Below are 17,881 nucleotides of genomic sequence, written 5' to 3' on the forward strand. Positions count from 1 at the left end.
TGCACTTTATTTTTGGACTTTGGACTGTGGACTTTGGGACTTTATTTTTTTAAAACCCTACGGAAGGGTGGTTTAAATATAAACTGTTTGCAGAGAAGGACGGCGATTACGATATCGCCTCGGCCCCCCGGGTTCGTACATGACATAGGAGTCTTGGCCGAGTCGACTTCAGCGGTTCATCCCCCGTCTGGTACGGGAGGTAAGTTTGTCGAAACACTCGTGAATCCCCTGTCAGCGATTTACTGTATTCCTTTCTTTGCATATATGCTGAGGATTTGAAAATGGCTGCTTTAATTTCCTAGTAAAGGGCAAGGACTGGCCATACAAGATAAGGGTTCGGATTTCATCACCGTTCCCTTCTTGCCCGCCTTAGGAAAACGAAACCAAACGCGAACCTAAGCCTAAAAGTTGACTAGAACGAGAACTATAGGGTAATGATCTTAATAGGAAAGTCATTCGAAAAATATTGGTTACTCTTTTAAGCATGCTTCAAAAGTTCATGATGGTTTCTGTGAGTTAAATACGCCGCCTTGTAACGCCGGTGAGGCCTTGGGTATCAAAGATCCACTGAGATTCCCTCGTCTCGATTCAACTTACTTAAACTCGGATTGATTCCAGAGGGGTTTGCTTAAATTGTAACGAATTTCCTTTCGAAGGATTATAAGCTGGTCTAGAAACAATCTAAGTGGAGCCATCATGCTTTTTGTTTGCTAGAAATCAGTAGGTTTGCTGTGGTGGAGTCAGCCTTGTTTGTGTTTGCATAAAACTTCCATTCCTTTTAGGATTTCTTTATTTTTCTTTTGTTTTTCTAGTGTATGCCCAAGGTTATTAAAGAGCGGGCTTGGAAAAAAAACACTCTAGGTCGTTTGATTAGTGATAAACCTAGTAGTTCTTCTTGTGAAGGCGGGGAGCTCGAAGATTCTTCTTTTGAGAGCCATGTTTTTGGAAATTTCAGCTTTGAAAACTTGACAATTAGTGAATAAAGTACTCCTAGTCCTTTGGTAGTGCCAGAAATGGCAACTTTGAAAGCTTTATTAAACCCAACTAGGACCTCTCGTCCGTCTTGTATCAAGTTAGCTGAAACCGAGGCAAATTATGAACTCAAACCTGGGACTTTACAGATGCTCCCAATCTTTTTAGGAAAAGATAATGAGAACTCCTATTTTCATGTTAGGGAATTTGAGGAAGTTTGTAGTACTCTGAAAATTAAAAACCTTAGTGATGATGCGTTGAAACTTAGGTTATTCCCCTTTTCCTTAAAAGATAAAGCCAAATCTTGGCTGTATAGTTTGGATTCTGAGTCAATTGAAACCTATGACCAACTTACATCTGCCTTTATACAGAAGTTTTTCCCAAGGCACAAAACATCGTCTATTAGGACACAAATCTGTACTTTTGCTCAACAAGAGGGAGAATATTTATATAGGTATTTAGAGAGGTTCAATGACTTAATATCTCAATGTCCTCATCATGGTTTAGAGATGGTTAGGTTAGTTCATATCCTCTACAAGGGTTTAGATTATTCAACAACAACCATGGTTGAGTCTTTATGCACAGGTGGGTTTGAGAATAAAACTGTTGATGAGGCGATGACATTTTTGAATGAAATCACCGATAAGACCCAACAATGGGAAAATAGTAGGGAACCCCAGAAACAATTCTTCTAAATAGAGGAAATGACAATAGGGTAGAAGGATCTTATGAGTCAGATGTTAAAATAGCAGCCATAACCAAAAGGTTAGAAGCCTTAGAATTAGGTCATTCTAGTGGTAATAACGGTAGAATAGAGCCTTCTTGGGAAGACCATACTGTTGAGGAGCAAGCCAATGCTCTTTATAACAACACTAGATTCGATAACCGTCAGAAGATTGACCCATATTCAGAAACCTATAACCCTGGCTGGAGAAACCATCCCAACCTTTCTTGGTCTAAGGGCCAGAATCAAGGTCAGTCTAGTAACTCTCAGGTTCCCCCAGGTTTTGGCTATACTAAGAATCCTTCAGCTCTGGCACAGTTTCAGAACCCTTCGGATAAGAAGATTATGAGTTTAGAAGAGTCTCTTGCTTTGTTAACTCGTAACACTGTGCATTTTCAGCAATCTGTCGCTCAAGGGTTAGAAGAAAATAAGAGAATAGGTCAGGCTAACTCTCAGGCTATTTCCGAGTTGAAAACCCAGGTTAGTCAGATAAATGAGTCTTTAAGAGAAAGAGGTAAGTTTCCTAGTCAAACCCAACCCTAGAGGAATTAATGAAATAGGCGAAATACCATCCGAACATGTAAATGCTTTTAAAACCCTTAGGAGTGTTAGAGTGATAGACAAGGTTTCCATGCCTGATAGTGAACATGTTGTAGTTCACCCTTCTGAACCAGAAACTGAGGAGACTGATAGAGTCTCTAAAGAGACCAATGAGAGTCATATTGAGCCCGATTTTGTTCCTAGAGCCCTATTCCCATAGCTGCTAGTTCCAACTAAGAGGGAGTCCAACTTTAATGATATATTGGAGGTTTTTAAGTAGGTAACTATCAACCTTCCATTATTAGATGTGATTAAGCAGATTCCCGCTTATGCCAAGTTTCTTAAGGATATGTGTACGCGAAAGCGAAAACTTAGTGTCCAGAAGAAAGCGTTCCTATCTAGTCATGTGAGTTCTATTATTCAGAATACCACTACTCCTAAATACCCAGGGTCCCCTACTATTTCTTGCACAATAGGTAAATACCGTGTCGAGAAGGCTTTGCTTGACTTAGGAGCCAGTGTGAACTTACTGTCATACCATGTGTACCTTAAGCTAGGACTTGGTGAGATGAAACCTACCCAGATGACACTTCAGTTAGCTGATAGGTCCGTTAAAATTCCTCGTGGTGTGATTGAGGATGTTCTTATAGAGGTCGACAAGTTTATATATCCTGTGGATTTTGTTATCCTAGATACCCAACCTGTCCCTGACCCAGAGAACCAGATACCAGTGATTTTAGGTCGCCCGTTTTTAGCTACATCCAATGCGATCATCAACTGTCAAAATGGTATTATGAATTTGTCTTTTGGTAATATGACTATTGAGCTGAACATTTTTAATATTATTAAGCTACCCTCTGAACTAGATAACTCGAACATAAAAGAGGTGAACATGATAGGAACATTAGTCGAGGAGTCATTACCAAACACTTTCTTAGAAGATCCATTAGAGAAATGCCTAGCTCACTTTGGGATTGATTTTGATGATGATAATGTGATTAATGAGGTGAATGCTTTGTTAGACTCGACCCCTTTGTTAGACACTAATAATGGATGGAAACCTAAGTTCGAACCAATACCAGTTTCTAAGTCTACCCTAGTTCCTTCGTTAGAAGAGCCTCCTAAGTTGGACCTAAAAACATTACCAGATACCCTGAAATATGTGTTTTTAGACCCGTCTGAGACTTTACTTGTGATTGTAGCATCTGACTTGGATAGTTATCAGGAAAGTAGGCTAGTAACCGTCCTTCAGAACAACAAGGAAGCGTTAGGGTGGACCGTAGCAGACATTAAGGGTATAAGTCCTACTGTTTGTATGCATCATATCTATTTAGAGAGTAACACCAAACCTTCTAGGGAGATGCAACGTCGACTGAACCCTAATATGAAAGAAGTAGTTCGAACCAAGGTTCTTAAGCTGTTAGATGCAGGCATTGTCTACCCTATTTCAGACAGTAAGTGGGTCAGCCCCGTTCAGGTTGTTCCCAAGAAATCTGGTATTACTGTAGTCCAGAATGAGAATAATGAGTTAATCCCAACCCGGGTGACCACGGGTTGGCATGTCTGTATTGACTATAGAAAATTGAACAAGGTCACTAGGAAGGACCACTTTCCCCTTTCCTTCATCGACCAAATGCTAGAGAGATTAGCTAGATGTAGCCATTATTGCTTTTTAGATGGATACTGCGGTTATAATCATGTTGTTATTTCCCTAGAAGACCAAGAGAAAACCACTTTTACCTGTCCCTTTGGTACCTTTGCGTATAGACGCATGCCTTTCGGGCTATGTAATGCCCCTGTGACCTTTCAGCGTTGTATGTTGAGCATATTTTCTAACATGGTAGAACGGTTCTTAGAGGTCTTTATGGATGATTTTTCAGTGTTTGGTTCGTCTTTCGATGAGTGCTTGCATCATTTGTCATTAGTTTTGACTAGGTGTAAGGAAAAGATTTTAGTACTTAATTGGGAAAAATGTCACTTCATGGTTCGTTCGGGAATTGTTCTAGGGCATATCGTATCTTCAAAGGGTATAGAGGTAGATAGAGACAAAGTTGACCTTATTAAAACTTTACAGGTCCCAAAAACCGTAAGAGATATTAGTTCATTCTTAGGGCATGCAGGTTTTTATCGTCGATTCATTAAGGATTTTAGCTTGATTTCTAGACCTCTTTACAATTTGCTTGCAAAAGACGTTAAGTTTGTCCTGATGCTTGTTTAGAGGATTTTGAGAAGCTTAAGAATTTACTCACTACCGCCCCCATAGTCCAGGCACCCAACTGGAACTTACCCTTTGAGATCATGTGTGATGCTTCAGATTGTGCTATTAGTGTTGTGCTAGGTCAGCGAGAAAACAAATTACTTCATGTGATTTACTATGCTAGCAAAACTATGAATGATGCCTAGTTGAACTATACCACTACCGAGAAGGAACTATTAGCCATTGTGTTTTCCTTAGACAAGTTTAGACCATATATCTTAGGTTCTAAGATCGTAATATATACTGATCATGCTGCTTTAAAATATTTTCTGTCTAAAAAGGATATGAAACCTAGATTGAATAGGTTGATCCTTTTGTTGCAAGAGTTTTCTCCATACATTAGAGACAAAAAGGGTGCCGAAAATGTAGTAGCAGACCACTTGTCTAGGCTAGTTGTTGATTCCCCTGACGATTCCCTTCTTATAAGGGATAGCTTTCCTGATGAACAACTGTTCTTTGTTACCCAATTACCTTGGTATGCGAATATAGTGAATTATCTGGTTACTGGTCGAATGCCCCATCATTGGGGTAAACAAGATCGTTTTAGGTGTTTAGCCGAGGTTAAGCACTTCTTTTGGGATGATCCTTATTTATTTAAGTATTGTCCCGACCAGATTATAAGGAGATGTATACCTGAGAGTGACCAGTCCAATATTATTTTCTTTTGTCATGATCATGCTTGTGGGGGTCATTTTAGTGCTAAGAAGACTGCTGCTAAGATATTGCAGTGTGGATTCTACTGGATTTCGTTTTTTAAAGACTCCCACAGTTATTGTGTTACTTGTGAACGTTGCCAGAAATTAGGAACCATTTCCTGTAGGAACATGATGCCCTTGAACCCTATTTTAGTTGTTGAGGTCTTTGATGTGTGGGGTATTGACTTTATGGGTCTGTTTCCTAATTCTTTTGGTAACTTGTACATCCTTGTCGCTGTAGACTATGCCTCTAAGTGGATTGAGGCGGTTGCGTGTAAGACTAATGACCATAGGGTTGTGATTGAGTTCTTGAAAGATAATATACTTACACGTTTTGGTACACCGCGAGCTATAATTAGTGATGGAGGGTCTCACTTTTGTAATGGACCTTTTAGGCTTTTGATGAAGAAATACGGTATTACACATAAGGTAGCTACCCCGTATCATCCACAGACTAGTGGTCAAGTAGATATTTCCAGTAGGTAGATAAAGCGTATATTAGAGAAAACAGTTAATCTAAATCGGAAAGACTGGTCGTCTAGGCTTACTGATGCCTTATGGGCTTACCGTACTGCGTTTAAAACCCCCATTGGAATGTCACCTTATCGACTTGTGTATGGAAAGGCATGTCACTTACCTGTTGATTTAGAACATAGAGCATATTGGGATGTTAAGCAGCTAAATTTTTTACTATACAAGGCAGGAGCCCATAGGAAACTCCAGCTCAATGAGTTAGAAGAGATTCGTAGAGATGCATACGTTAGTGCTAAGGAGTATAAGAACAAAATGAAACTTGTGCATGATAAGAATATTTTAATAAGGTCATTTTCTCCAGGTCAAAAAGTTATTCTGCATGATACCCGCTTGCATCTTTTTCCTGGGAAGTTATGTTCTCGGTGGACGAGACCTTTTATTGTTCGCACTATCTTTCCTCATGGAGCTGTTGAGATTGAGACACCAGATGGTAGTAGTTCTTCGAAGGTTAACGGTTAAAGATTGAAACCCTTTTTAGAGCCCTTTCCTATAGGTGATTTTGAGGAGGTCCCTCTGGAGGACCCTGTTTACCCTTGATTGACCATCGAGGCGATTGTATGTTGTATATTAGTTTTTGATTTCTCTCTTCACCCAGGTACTATCTTTCCAACTTCTCCTCGTGTTATTTTACTTTTGGTGCTGCTATTTCATTAGAAACATTGAGGACAATGTTAGATTTAAGTTTGGGGGTGGGGAAGAACTTTTTAGTTGCATTTTTGAAACTTCTAGCGTCACATAATATCCGGTTAGCTAAGTTTACATACGGTCTCTCACCGAAAATATGGAAATTGGAATTGCTAGGGATAACATTCTTCTGAGACATTAGAGAAAAAGACATTGAGATCTTTGACATTCAGAAGAGAACTTGTTCATTTTAGAGGGTAACCGTGATGGACCTAACCATCCATGATGGAAAGGCAAGTAGGTCAGAAGGAAATGCCATAAATACAAAGCAACCTCACAATGTAGTCTTAGTTACTGGATTACGACTCTCTCTTAGTATAAACTTATCATCATCAACAAGCGGAGCGAGATAAAAATCTATGAAGAAAGTTGAAGACGTTTAAGGTTTAGAAGCAACAATAGAAAAGAATAACTCAAAAAATCAAAGTTGAAGATTGAGTTACAAGGGCAAAGAAAATCAAATGATATACGTTGTTGAAGTTCATGATACCAAGACATTACAAGTTGTGAAGATCCAAGTTCTAAAGTCCTTCTCTAATGGCCATGTAAATTGTTGTCTTGTTATTTTTGTTTCCAAAAAAAAAAAGTACATTTAAATTTTGTTTAATAAGGCCATAGGGAAGTAGAAATCTATAAGGAAGTTTCAAGCAAGAAATCGAAGAGAAGAATTAATTGTCAAGGTTATACGATGTTCGAGAGTTTATATTCAACATTTGAAGACCAAAGAAGACGTTGTTTCTACTGAGCACTATGAGAGAGTCGAGGAGAGATGCATATTGATTACTTTGTTAGTCCGGTTTCCATCTGGCACAAGATCTTTATAGCACTAGTTCAACTCATCACACGTAATTAGTCCAGCTGTGTAGTAGATGTCCCTCTCATTTTTATCTCTCTCCTAATCTTATCCAGCTGTAAAGAGGACGCATCTTACAATGTTTATCTAGATGTGTAGCGGATATCTCTTTATCTAGCAGTGTTGTGGATGTGTCTCCCCTATTCTTTGTTCAGCTTTAGAGCTGGCACCTTTAATTTCTCTGGCACTCTAGTTAGTTGGAGATAGGTTGAGAATCTGTCTGTCCTCATAGCTCTTTGAATACTAGTGACCAATTAGAAGTCATGGTTTTGTGGGTACACCTCTGGTAAACCCTCTCGAGACTATATCTCAGTCACTAGGGCCACCTAGTGAGTTAGGCTTTTATTTTTATTAGTTTTTCTCGAGGACTAGCAAATAATAGGTTTGGGGGGTATTTGATAGACACATTTTTGTGTCTGAATTGTCCTCAGTGTCTCTATTGCTAGTGCTTGATTTTGTACTTATTATGGTGTTTTTATGTTTGTGTAGGTTTTTTTTGGAGAAATTCACTTGTGTGGAAAAAGTTGCTCAAAAAGTGCTATTTGGACCCCTGGAGGACATTTACTATACGGACCTCAGATTCGGATAAGGGGCACCCAAGGTTATGTGTAGCCCAAAATCATCCTCAGCACCCAGATTCATCCTTAGCACCCATCTTCTTCTTTTGAATTTCATTTTGGCGGGAAAATGAAGAACATAACTGTGTAATTTTCGATCAAAGTTTGAAGGAGTTCTGGGTAGATTAAAGGGGCTGAAATTTGTTGGGTAGTTGTGATATGTCCCAACAAAACTATCATGAGTGATTTGATCGACTAAATTTGGTTAGATAACTCGCGAGAAGAAAATAGGGGAGTTTATTCTCGGAAGAGGTTATCACGGGAATTGCGCGAGCAGCAGAGGAGTTTGCACGTGTTTGGAATATCCTAACAACTATTTGGAGTGTGAAGGAGTTAAATATGGCAATTTGGAAGCTTCAGAATGCGTGTAGAGATCAAAAATCTGAATTATTTCCTAAACTGGACGTGAAGAATAATGGAGAATTATATGAAGTTATTACGTGAGATTTTGATGTTGCTGGGTTATAAATAGGTGCTGGGATATCATAGAAGGTTTACGGAGAGTTTGGGAGATTACAGAGTTGTGAAAGTCGAATTGCAGAAGAATCACCACTTCTGCTGCCGTGAAGAACACCAAGAACATAAATCGCGCAATAGCAGTCGTTTCTCAACAGTGGAAATGACACAAGGCGTGGGTCGAAAGCTACAGAATCAGCGACAGTGTTGTTTTATCGTTCTTTGGTTTGCAACAATTATAAGCTTTACAAACCCGGTTTTGAATTATTTCTCCCTTTTCATCATTTGTAAACACCATTTGAGCAATGAAATCAACTTTTGAGCGTGTTTCCAACATGATAATGAGCTAAATCTCCCACAACCAAGGCAATGAGGAAGTTATTTACGCATGAATAATTGGTAACTATTTTATTTTCTCTAATTTATAATTCACTCAATCACTGCTTTTACAGAGTTTTAAATTGTTTGCTTAATTTTCTTAATTAGTTGTGAATCAATCTGATAGGTTATACCTTGTTTAGTCAATTGATAATCTATGCTTAGGGAATACAATTGATATTTGAGAATTTGCCTGATTATTTGTGAATTAAGAAATAAGGGACTTAAAAGATAATTAGAGTTTTAGATTATTTGCCATAATTTATTCATGTGTGATAGTGGAATCAGTGTCTTGGTTATTCCTAATAGTCTTGAATTAAGTTTTGTTTGTTTTTAAATTTCATTAAATCTAAAATCTTTTGCTTTCACAAGTCTCAACGAACCTATTACTACTACAACAACTTAAAACCACATCACAAGGCATGCCAACCATGCCAGCCGCACCACTGTGCTAATGGAAAACCATGCCAGCCACATCTACGCGCCAAGGCATGCCATCCGTACTACTGTGCCAATGGAAAACCATGCCAGCCACATCTCCGCGCCAAGGCATGACAACCATGCCATCCGCACCACTGTGCCAATGAAAAACCATGCCAACCACATCTCCGCGCCAAGGCATGCCAACCATGCCAGTCGCACCACTGTGCTAATGGAAAACCATGCCAGCCGCACCACTGTGCCAATGGAAAACCATGCCAGCCACATCTCCGCACCAAGGCATGCCAGCCGCACCACTGTGCCAATGGAAAACCATGCCAGCCACGTCTACCGCGCCAAGGCATGCCAACCATGCTAGCTGCACCATGCGCCAATGGCATGCCAAACCCTTGGCCCCACCATGCCAAGCCAACCACACCTTTCCTTGGCCCCAACCATGCTAGACGCACCATGCGCCAATGGCATTCCAAACCCTTGGCCCCACCATGCCAAGCCAACCGCGCCTTGCCTTGGCCCCAACCATGCTAGCCGCACCATGCGCCAATGGTATGACAAACCCTTGGCCCCACCATGCCAAGCCAACCGCACCTTGCCTTGGCCCCACCATGCCAAGCCGTCCGTACCAAACCCTTGGCCCCACTATGCCAAGCCATCTGCGCCATTGACCTTGGCTCCACCATGTCGGCCTTCCCTATGCGTCTACCAAAACGAAGGCGTGCGACGATCAACGACCACCCTTCCATCCTAGATGCAAATCCTAGCCGTCCAAGGTCGCCAAACAACGCATGGTAACCTTTGGCCCAAAACCCTAGTTTTGGCCACGCCAAACCGCGCCAAGGCATGCCATGCCACATGTGCCAATGGAATGCCAACCACCTTGCCACTCCATACCATGTCGTCCTTCCCCATGCGGCTACCAAAACGAAGGCGTGCTACGATCAACGACCACCCTTCCATCCTAGATGCAAATCCTAGCCGTCCAAGGTCGCCAAACAACGCATGGTAAACTTTAGCCCAAAACCCTAGTTTTGGCCACGCCAAACCGCGCCAAGGCATGCCATGACACATGTGCCAAGGGCATGCCAACCACCTTGCCTCGCCATACCATGTCGGCCTTCCCCATGCGACTAACAAAACGAAGGTGTGCGATGATCAACAGCCACCCTTCCATCCTGGATGCAAATCCTAGCCGTCCAAGGTCGCCAAACAACGCATGGTAACCTTTGGCCCAAAACCTTAGTTTTGGCCACGCTAAACCACGCCAAGGCATGCCATGCCACATGTGTCAATGACATGCCAACCACCTTCCCGCGCCATACCATGTCGGCCTTCCCCATGCGGCTACCAAAACGAAGGCGTGCGATGATTTCTTGGTTTAGGCCAGATTTTTACAGATTGATCTCTCGAATCTAAAGTACTCCCTTGCAGTACATTGTTTAGGGTTTAAATTCGTTTCTCACCCACACACCCAAAATTAGCAAAATCAGCAGAAACCGTTTTCACCCTCAAACAGCTGGACATACAAATCGAAGGTTCCCAAACTCACCCTCCGCAACAGAGGCGTGATAACAGAGCTATCTTAGGAAGACGAAGGGTGGATCTCAACCCACCAAAGACGAATCAACCTAAGGAAGCCAGGAGAGCGCACCACGATCCAGACGAAACGGATTCAACATACAAACCCTCTCAGTCCTACTACGATGAAGCATTTTCCAAAGATGCTCACAATGTGAACATGGTCATGGAGAAAATGCGGAAAGAGATCCAAGGCCTGAAAACTGGACATGTAGGCGCAAGACTAAAAGAAGTGCTACAAGAGGCAACCACGTACCCACTATCTTTTCGCATTTTGATGGAATCCATCCCTCTGAAATGCCCGGTACCTACGTTCCAAGCATACAATGGTACCTCCAATCCTGCAGCCCACCTACGGTATTACACTCGTGTCCTTGCCCATTGGGAAAGAAATGATGTGGTACTTTGTAGGTACTTCCCAGCAAGCTTAACTGGATCAGCACTAGCCTGGTATGACAACTTACCGACAAACTCAGTTGACTCCTTCGAGCAATTGTCTACGGTGTTTTTGGAGAATACATGTACAACAAATCAACAAAGTCAGGGTTAGATAGGCTATTTGCTTTATCTATCAGACCCCGGTAAATTTTGATGCAATACACAGACAGGTGGCAAAATACATGCCAAGCAATTGGGAAAGTCAATCCAGAAATTAGCATTAACTGTTATAAGTACGGAATTGATATAACCTCAGCCATCTTCGTGGAGCTTCACAACAGAGCCCTCGATTTCGAAGGCGAGCTTAGGGTTGTCCAAGATCGCCACATAAGACTCGAAGAAATCTAGAAGGACAACCCCAGGGCACAAACAAAGACGACAACAGCTCCGCAGCGAACTAACTCTCTGGAACCAATTTCGGAGGTACCTAAGCGACAAAGTGAAGCCGGGGGCAGAACTAGCTCTCGAGACAAACGATCCAAACATGAAGATGAAAAAAGAGGCAAAGGAAGAGAAGAATTTATGGATAAAATCTACACGAAGCTAAATACAACTTTCTCTCACATCCTAAGCAAGGAGGGAGAAAATCCAGGCTTTCCTTACCCTTATACTAGGGGAAAGCAGCCAGAAAAAACGAAGGAGGCCAAGGAGTACTGTACGTCCACCAATATTACAGACGTACCACTGATACTTGTTACCACCTACGAAATGTGATGCAAAGATTTATCGAGGAAGGCAAATTCTTGGAGTACGTACAGATACAACCAGCAGAGACTGAGGAGACCCCAAAGAAAAGGGTAGAACTGCCTCAGGACGGCAAATACACCAACATGATCACCTTCTCCAGCGGAAGTCAAAAAGAAATACTCGAATACATACTCGAGTTAGCTCGAAACAGAAAGAAGATTGAATCCCATGAGGTGTTCAAGCTAAGTGGACCATCTACTAGCACTTGGGAGGAATGGATGGCCACGCCATTAACATTCTCAACAAAGGACATCAACCAGGAGGTTGAAATGCACAACGATCCACTAGTGATCACTCTTCAATACACGAATGGAATGTTACGAAGGTCCTCGTGTATGGGGGAAGTTCGTTAAATGTATTATTTTATGATCCCTACCTACGCATGGGTTTGACAACAGAGCATATGGATTCTTCCATTTGCATAATATATGGTTTTAATGGAGCAGTGTCTAGACCAAAGGGGGAAATTGTCTTGCAGGTACATGCGGGACCCTTAGTAACCAACACACGCTTATGTGTGGTGGAAGCACCTTTGCCCTACAATGTAATCATGGGAAGGCTTTGGGTCCATAGATTGCGAGGAACAGCTTCGACATATCACAAATACCTACGCTTTCCTACACCTATGGGTGAAATGGAAATCAAAGGCGACCGGCAAGACGCAAGGCTATGCAATCTAGCAGAAATCATACTCAAAGAAGAAAGAATTGCTGCTCAACGGCACGAAATAAAGAGTTGCAAAGAAAACACCAAGGAAGTACAGGACGAAGCCTCCTTAGTACCCAAAGTTGTCTCAGCACCGGAGACAAGTACCTCCACCACTCCAGGCGCAGATGTCTCCGCCAAATGACAATTATAGAAAATCACTCCTCAACGACCTCAGCAACAAATCTGCTCACCAGTGGAACCAATGAAGAAAATCAACATCGGGACGGAGGCAGAACCAAAGATGCTCAACATCGGAGCTTTACTTGAAGAGGAAGAAGAGGTGCAACTACAAAGGTTACTAAACGAGTACGCGGACGTTTTTGCATGGTCAATGGAGGACATGCCAGGAATTGATCCATATTTGGTCTCACACCACCTTCGCCTCAGGCCGGAAATACCACCGTCCAAGCAACACATACGTAAAGTGGCGGACATCTACCACGAAGGAGTAGAAAAAGAGTTGCAAAAGCTACTTACAGCTGGATTCATACGAGAAGTCAAATATCCCACGTGGATATCAAACATGGTAATCGTACCTAAGAAGAACAGAGGCGCGCGCATTTACATCGACTTTAGAAGTCTCAACAAGCGTGCCCCAAAGATAGATACCCACTGCCAAATATTGACCAGCTGGTCAACGCAACTGAAGGGCACCAAAGGCTATCTTTCATGGATGGATACTCAGGCTACAACCAAATAGCCCTTGCGGATGAAGATCATGAGCATAATGTATTCTTTACCCCACGAGGCCTGCATTGCTATACAAGGATGCCTTTTGGACTAAAGAACGCGGGGGAAACATACCAACGATTAGTATACAAAATATTCAAGCCATGGATAGGCAAAATACTTGAGGTATACGTGGATGACATGCTCGTCAAGAGCAAAGAAGCAAAAAACCATCTCTCAGACCTAAGGGAGATATTTGAAGCCATGAGGAACTTCCACATGAAGGTGAACCCGGACAAATTCACGTTCGGAGTCACCTCAGGAAAATTCTTGGGTTACTTGGTGACCAAACAAGGAATCAAAGTAGACCCCGAAAGGGTCAGAGCAATAATGGAGATTTCATATACACAAACTCTAAAAGGAGTACAAAAGTTAAATGGAATTTTAGCTTCCATGGGAAGATTCATATCAAGGTCATCAGATAAATGCAAAGAATTTTTTGATACGCTACGGAAAGGAAGCAGGTTTACATGGACCGAAGAATGCGAACAAGATTTTCACAAGATCAAAGAGTACTTGGAATCAGTACCCATCCTGCAGAAACCAGAGCCAGGTGAAATACTCACCCTATACCTAGCAGCAACAAGCTACGCTGTGAGCGCAGTATTAGTACGAGACCAAGGGCAAGGAGAAAAGCCCGTATACTACATCAGCAAGACACTCAGTCCAGCGGAGCGTAATTACACCAAGGTGGAATAACTCATATATGCCTTAGTAGTGGCAACACAAAATCTAAGGATATATTTCGATGCACACACCATCCGAGTTTTCGTAAAGGCTTAGATAAGTCAAATCCTCGACAGCACAGAGAAAATTGTAAGAGTGGCAAAATGGAATGCATGATCAAACAGTTTCACATAATCTTCGAAACCAGGAAAGCGGAGAAGTCACAAATCTTAGAAGACTTCTTAGCGGACCTACCTCTGAATGACGAAGCAGAGATAGACGACATCCCAGGAATGGAGGAAGAAAAGAAGGAACCAGAAGACCTCTTGGAACCGCAAAATTCACGAAGGTGGGAAATATTCGTAGATGGCTCCTCCAGCGGAGAAGGTGCAGGTATAGGGATTGTAATAACAACCCCTACCGGAGACCGACTCATCTATGAATTCAGGTTAGAATTCGAACAATATACTAACAACATCACGGAGTATGAGGTAGTCATACACGGCCTACGCTTAGCACAAGAGCTGGGCCTATCAGATGTTCGTTTGACTGGTGACTCAAAATTGGTCATTAGACAAATAGAGCTCAAATACCAAATTCTGGATCCAATACTATCTTCATACCTAAAGCTAGCACATGAGCATGCATCAAATATAAACAAGGTCACATTCAGGCATGTCTGCCGAAAAGACAACAGACACGCAGATGCCTTAGCATTTATATCATCAATGCTGAGGGACAGAAATACCACCTTTGTCCAAATTGGGAGAATTTATGAACCTTCGATAGAAGGACTAACCACAGCAGTTGAGGAAACCCTGGCCGTCCAGACCAGGGCCATGAGAGAAGCAGAGAAAGAGAAAGAAGATGAAGGAATGGAAGAACCAGATAACGAAGCCAACGAGCCTGACAAAGATCAGTCTATGTCATACGAAAGCAATGAAGGTGAAGCGTAAGACGATTGGAGAATCCCAATTCACCGGTACCTTGACAAAGGTACCCTACCCGCAGATGTCAAAGAAGCTCGAACTTGAATCAAAGGAAGCAATGTACAACCTACGAGATAGAATACTGTATAGAAGGTCATTTCTTGGACCTCTGATGCGGTGCCTCTCACAAATCGAAGGTAGAAGAATACTACATGATATACACAGCGGAGAAGCTGGAAATCACAGCGGAAAAAGGTCTCTGGCAATCAAAGCCAAAATGCAAGGATACTATTGGCTAAGCATGGACGAAGATGCAAAGAACGTAGCAAGGCGTTGCGAAAGATGCCAACACTTTTCCAGAAAGATTAAAGCACCAGCAACGGAGCTTAACTCGGTCATCAGCCCACGGCCACTCGCCAAATGGGGAGTTGACATTGTTGGACCCTTGATAGAGGGGACATCGAAAAGAAGATATCTTATAGTAGCTACGGACTATTTCACCAAATGGGTGGAAGCAAGGGCTTTGGCAAGAATTAGGGACACGAATGTCTTTAAATTCTTGTTTGAGCAAATCATCTGCAGGTTCGGGATACCAGCGGCCATAGTCTCTGACAATGGCAAACAGTTGGAAGGAAAGAACATAGACATGCTATTTAACGCCTTCAACATTCATAAAAACAAGTCTGCTCCAATATATCCTAAGAGCAATGGACAAGTGGAGGCCACTAACAAGACGATAGCAATGAACTTAAAAAACAAGCTGGGGTCATACAAGAAAATATGGTGCGAGCAGCTGCACAATGTCCTATGGGCCTACCGTACTACGAGAAGGACGGCCATGGGATAAATTCCGTTTTTGTTAACCTACGGAGCCGAAGCAGTCATCCCAACGGAGATAATACTGCCAACAACGAAAACAGAGGCATGGGAAAAGAACCTGACAACGGATCTTATGCTAGAAAAGCTTGATGAACTTGAAGAGAGGCGGGAAGTGGATTCCCAAAGGATGGTGAACTACCAACGAAGGCTGGCTCGTGAATACAACAAACGGGTAATTCCTAGAAATTTTGTGGTTGAAGAGTACGTACTACGTCAAATACCACCATATCAAAGGAACAAAGAGTGGGGAAAATTAGCTATGACATGGGACGGACCTTACATCATACATGATATTTCCGGGAGGGGTTCATACTACCTAAAGAACCTCAAAGGAGAAGTATTGCAACACCCTTGGAATGCAATATACCTAAATAAGTACTACCCGTAACTGAATGGTTATCACTCAGGAGAAGAAGGAAAGGAGCAATGGACCACCATGTTCTATCCCTGATCAAAGGTATTATAAACCTAAATCAATGAAATTAACTTTTTGCTAAAAAAAAGTACATGTTGATTAAATACAAACTAGGTTAGAATAGACACCCTCCGTCAGAATTGACGATGAGGCAAGGCACGACATAACTGCGCATATGTCAATATCGGATCCTAAGGGCAAATGAATCCCACTAAAAGGCAAATAATAAGCAATATATCCCACAAAGAGAGATACCTTGTCTAAGTAAAGCAGCCATCGCGCTGAACGTGTAGGGTTACAGGAAAATTATTACCCACGTAGGAGCCCTCGCCACCACGGTACCTTTTGGCCAAAGGATACTTGGGTAGGATGATGAGTGTTCCACCAAAGGTTAAACATACCTTAGCACCTTGTGATGACTCGAATGTGCAAAAAATTAGACACAACACGTCTACATTTACTCATATAATAATAAAGGTACCATAATAATGTTACCAAAATACGACTAACATGTCTCAAAAGCTGCAGATTACGAAGGTTCAGAACATAACAAAGAGTTGTTTCAAGGGAAGGAGACAACAAAGGTCCCTCAGCTAGGGGCATAATACAACAAAGAAGTCCAATTGAAAAGAAAGTCAGCACAACATGATCATGGGTAAGGAAGACGAGGGAAAACAACTCACTCAGCTTGAAGCTCAGCCTCCTTAAAAGCATCATTAATATAGTCAATGGCAGAACGCTCGAACTGCACCTTCATCTCAGAAGTTTGAGCCTCTAGATCCGAAACCGACTTCTGATGGAGCTCCCAGATCTGAGCACTAAGCTGATCATTAGATCGCTGAAATGCCTCAGCTTTAAACTTAGCAGCAACATCAAACTAGTGAGATATTTCCAGCGCAGATATCTGACCCTCAAGGCGGCTAATCTTGGAATTTGCACCCACCAACTGCTCCTGGAGACTTGCGGATACGAAGGGTATCAACAACAAGAAAAAGCAGTTGAAGACACAAAGGATTCTATGGAAAAATAATTATCATAAGCTACCTCCGACATGGCTAAAAGATTCTTCTAAACTATGATGAGCCTCAGCAAGATCCACCTCAGCCGCATCAAGATCTTCCACAAGGGTATCCCTCTCCGTCCGGAGATCATTAACATCTATCCAGAGCGAGGAATTCTCAGAGGATAAAACTTAGTACACACTCTCTAACTCTTCAAACCTTTTTACTAAGGATGCATGAGACATGGAAGAAGGTACGGAGCTGGCATCAACAAGTTTGTTCTTAAGAGAACAGACCTCAGAAGTTAAGACATTACGCTCCGCAGTAACCTTAGCCAAGGAAGCACAAGCATCTTCAAAATCGGCATGATATTTCTTGCGAATAATTTCTTGGGCTGAGAGACGTTTCTCGACTAAGGCAATATCCTCCTTTTGCCTTAAAATGAGACTCTCCTTCCAGCTAAGGGCTTCGTCACACTCCTTGCGAAGCAAATCCATCTGCTTCACTAAATTTGCGTTATGGAAAGACTCAAGGGAAAGTTGGGCCTCATTATGGATAGTTACGTTCATCAGCCTATCAGACTTCTTTTGATAATACCAAATGTCGGAGGTTAACTTGACCACTTGATCTTGGAGATATCTAA

At 42.1% G+C, this 17,881-nt stretch overlaps 1 pseudogene; it reads right to left on the minus strand.

Moving 5' to 3' along the window:
- Nucleotides 1–1,377: 1,377 nt before the first annotated feature.
- On the minus strand, nucleotides 1,378–1,477 carry LOC113325574 (annotated as a pseudogene).
- Nucleotides 1,478–17,881: the final 16,404 nt, after the last annotated feature.

The sequence above is a fragment of the Papaver somniferum genome, chromosome 11 (genome assembly GCF_003573695.1).
Source record: "Papaver somniferum cultivar HN1 chromosome 11, ASM357369v1, whole genome shotgun sequence".
Taxonomy (NCBI): Eukaryota; Viridiplantae; Streptophyta; class Magnoliopsida; order Ranunculales; family Papaveraceae; genus Papaver; species Papaver somniferum.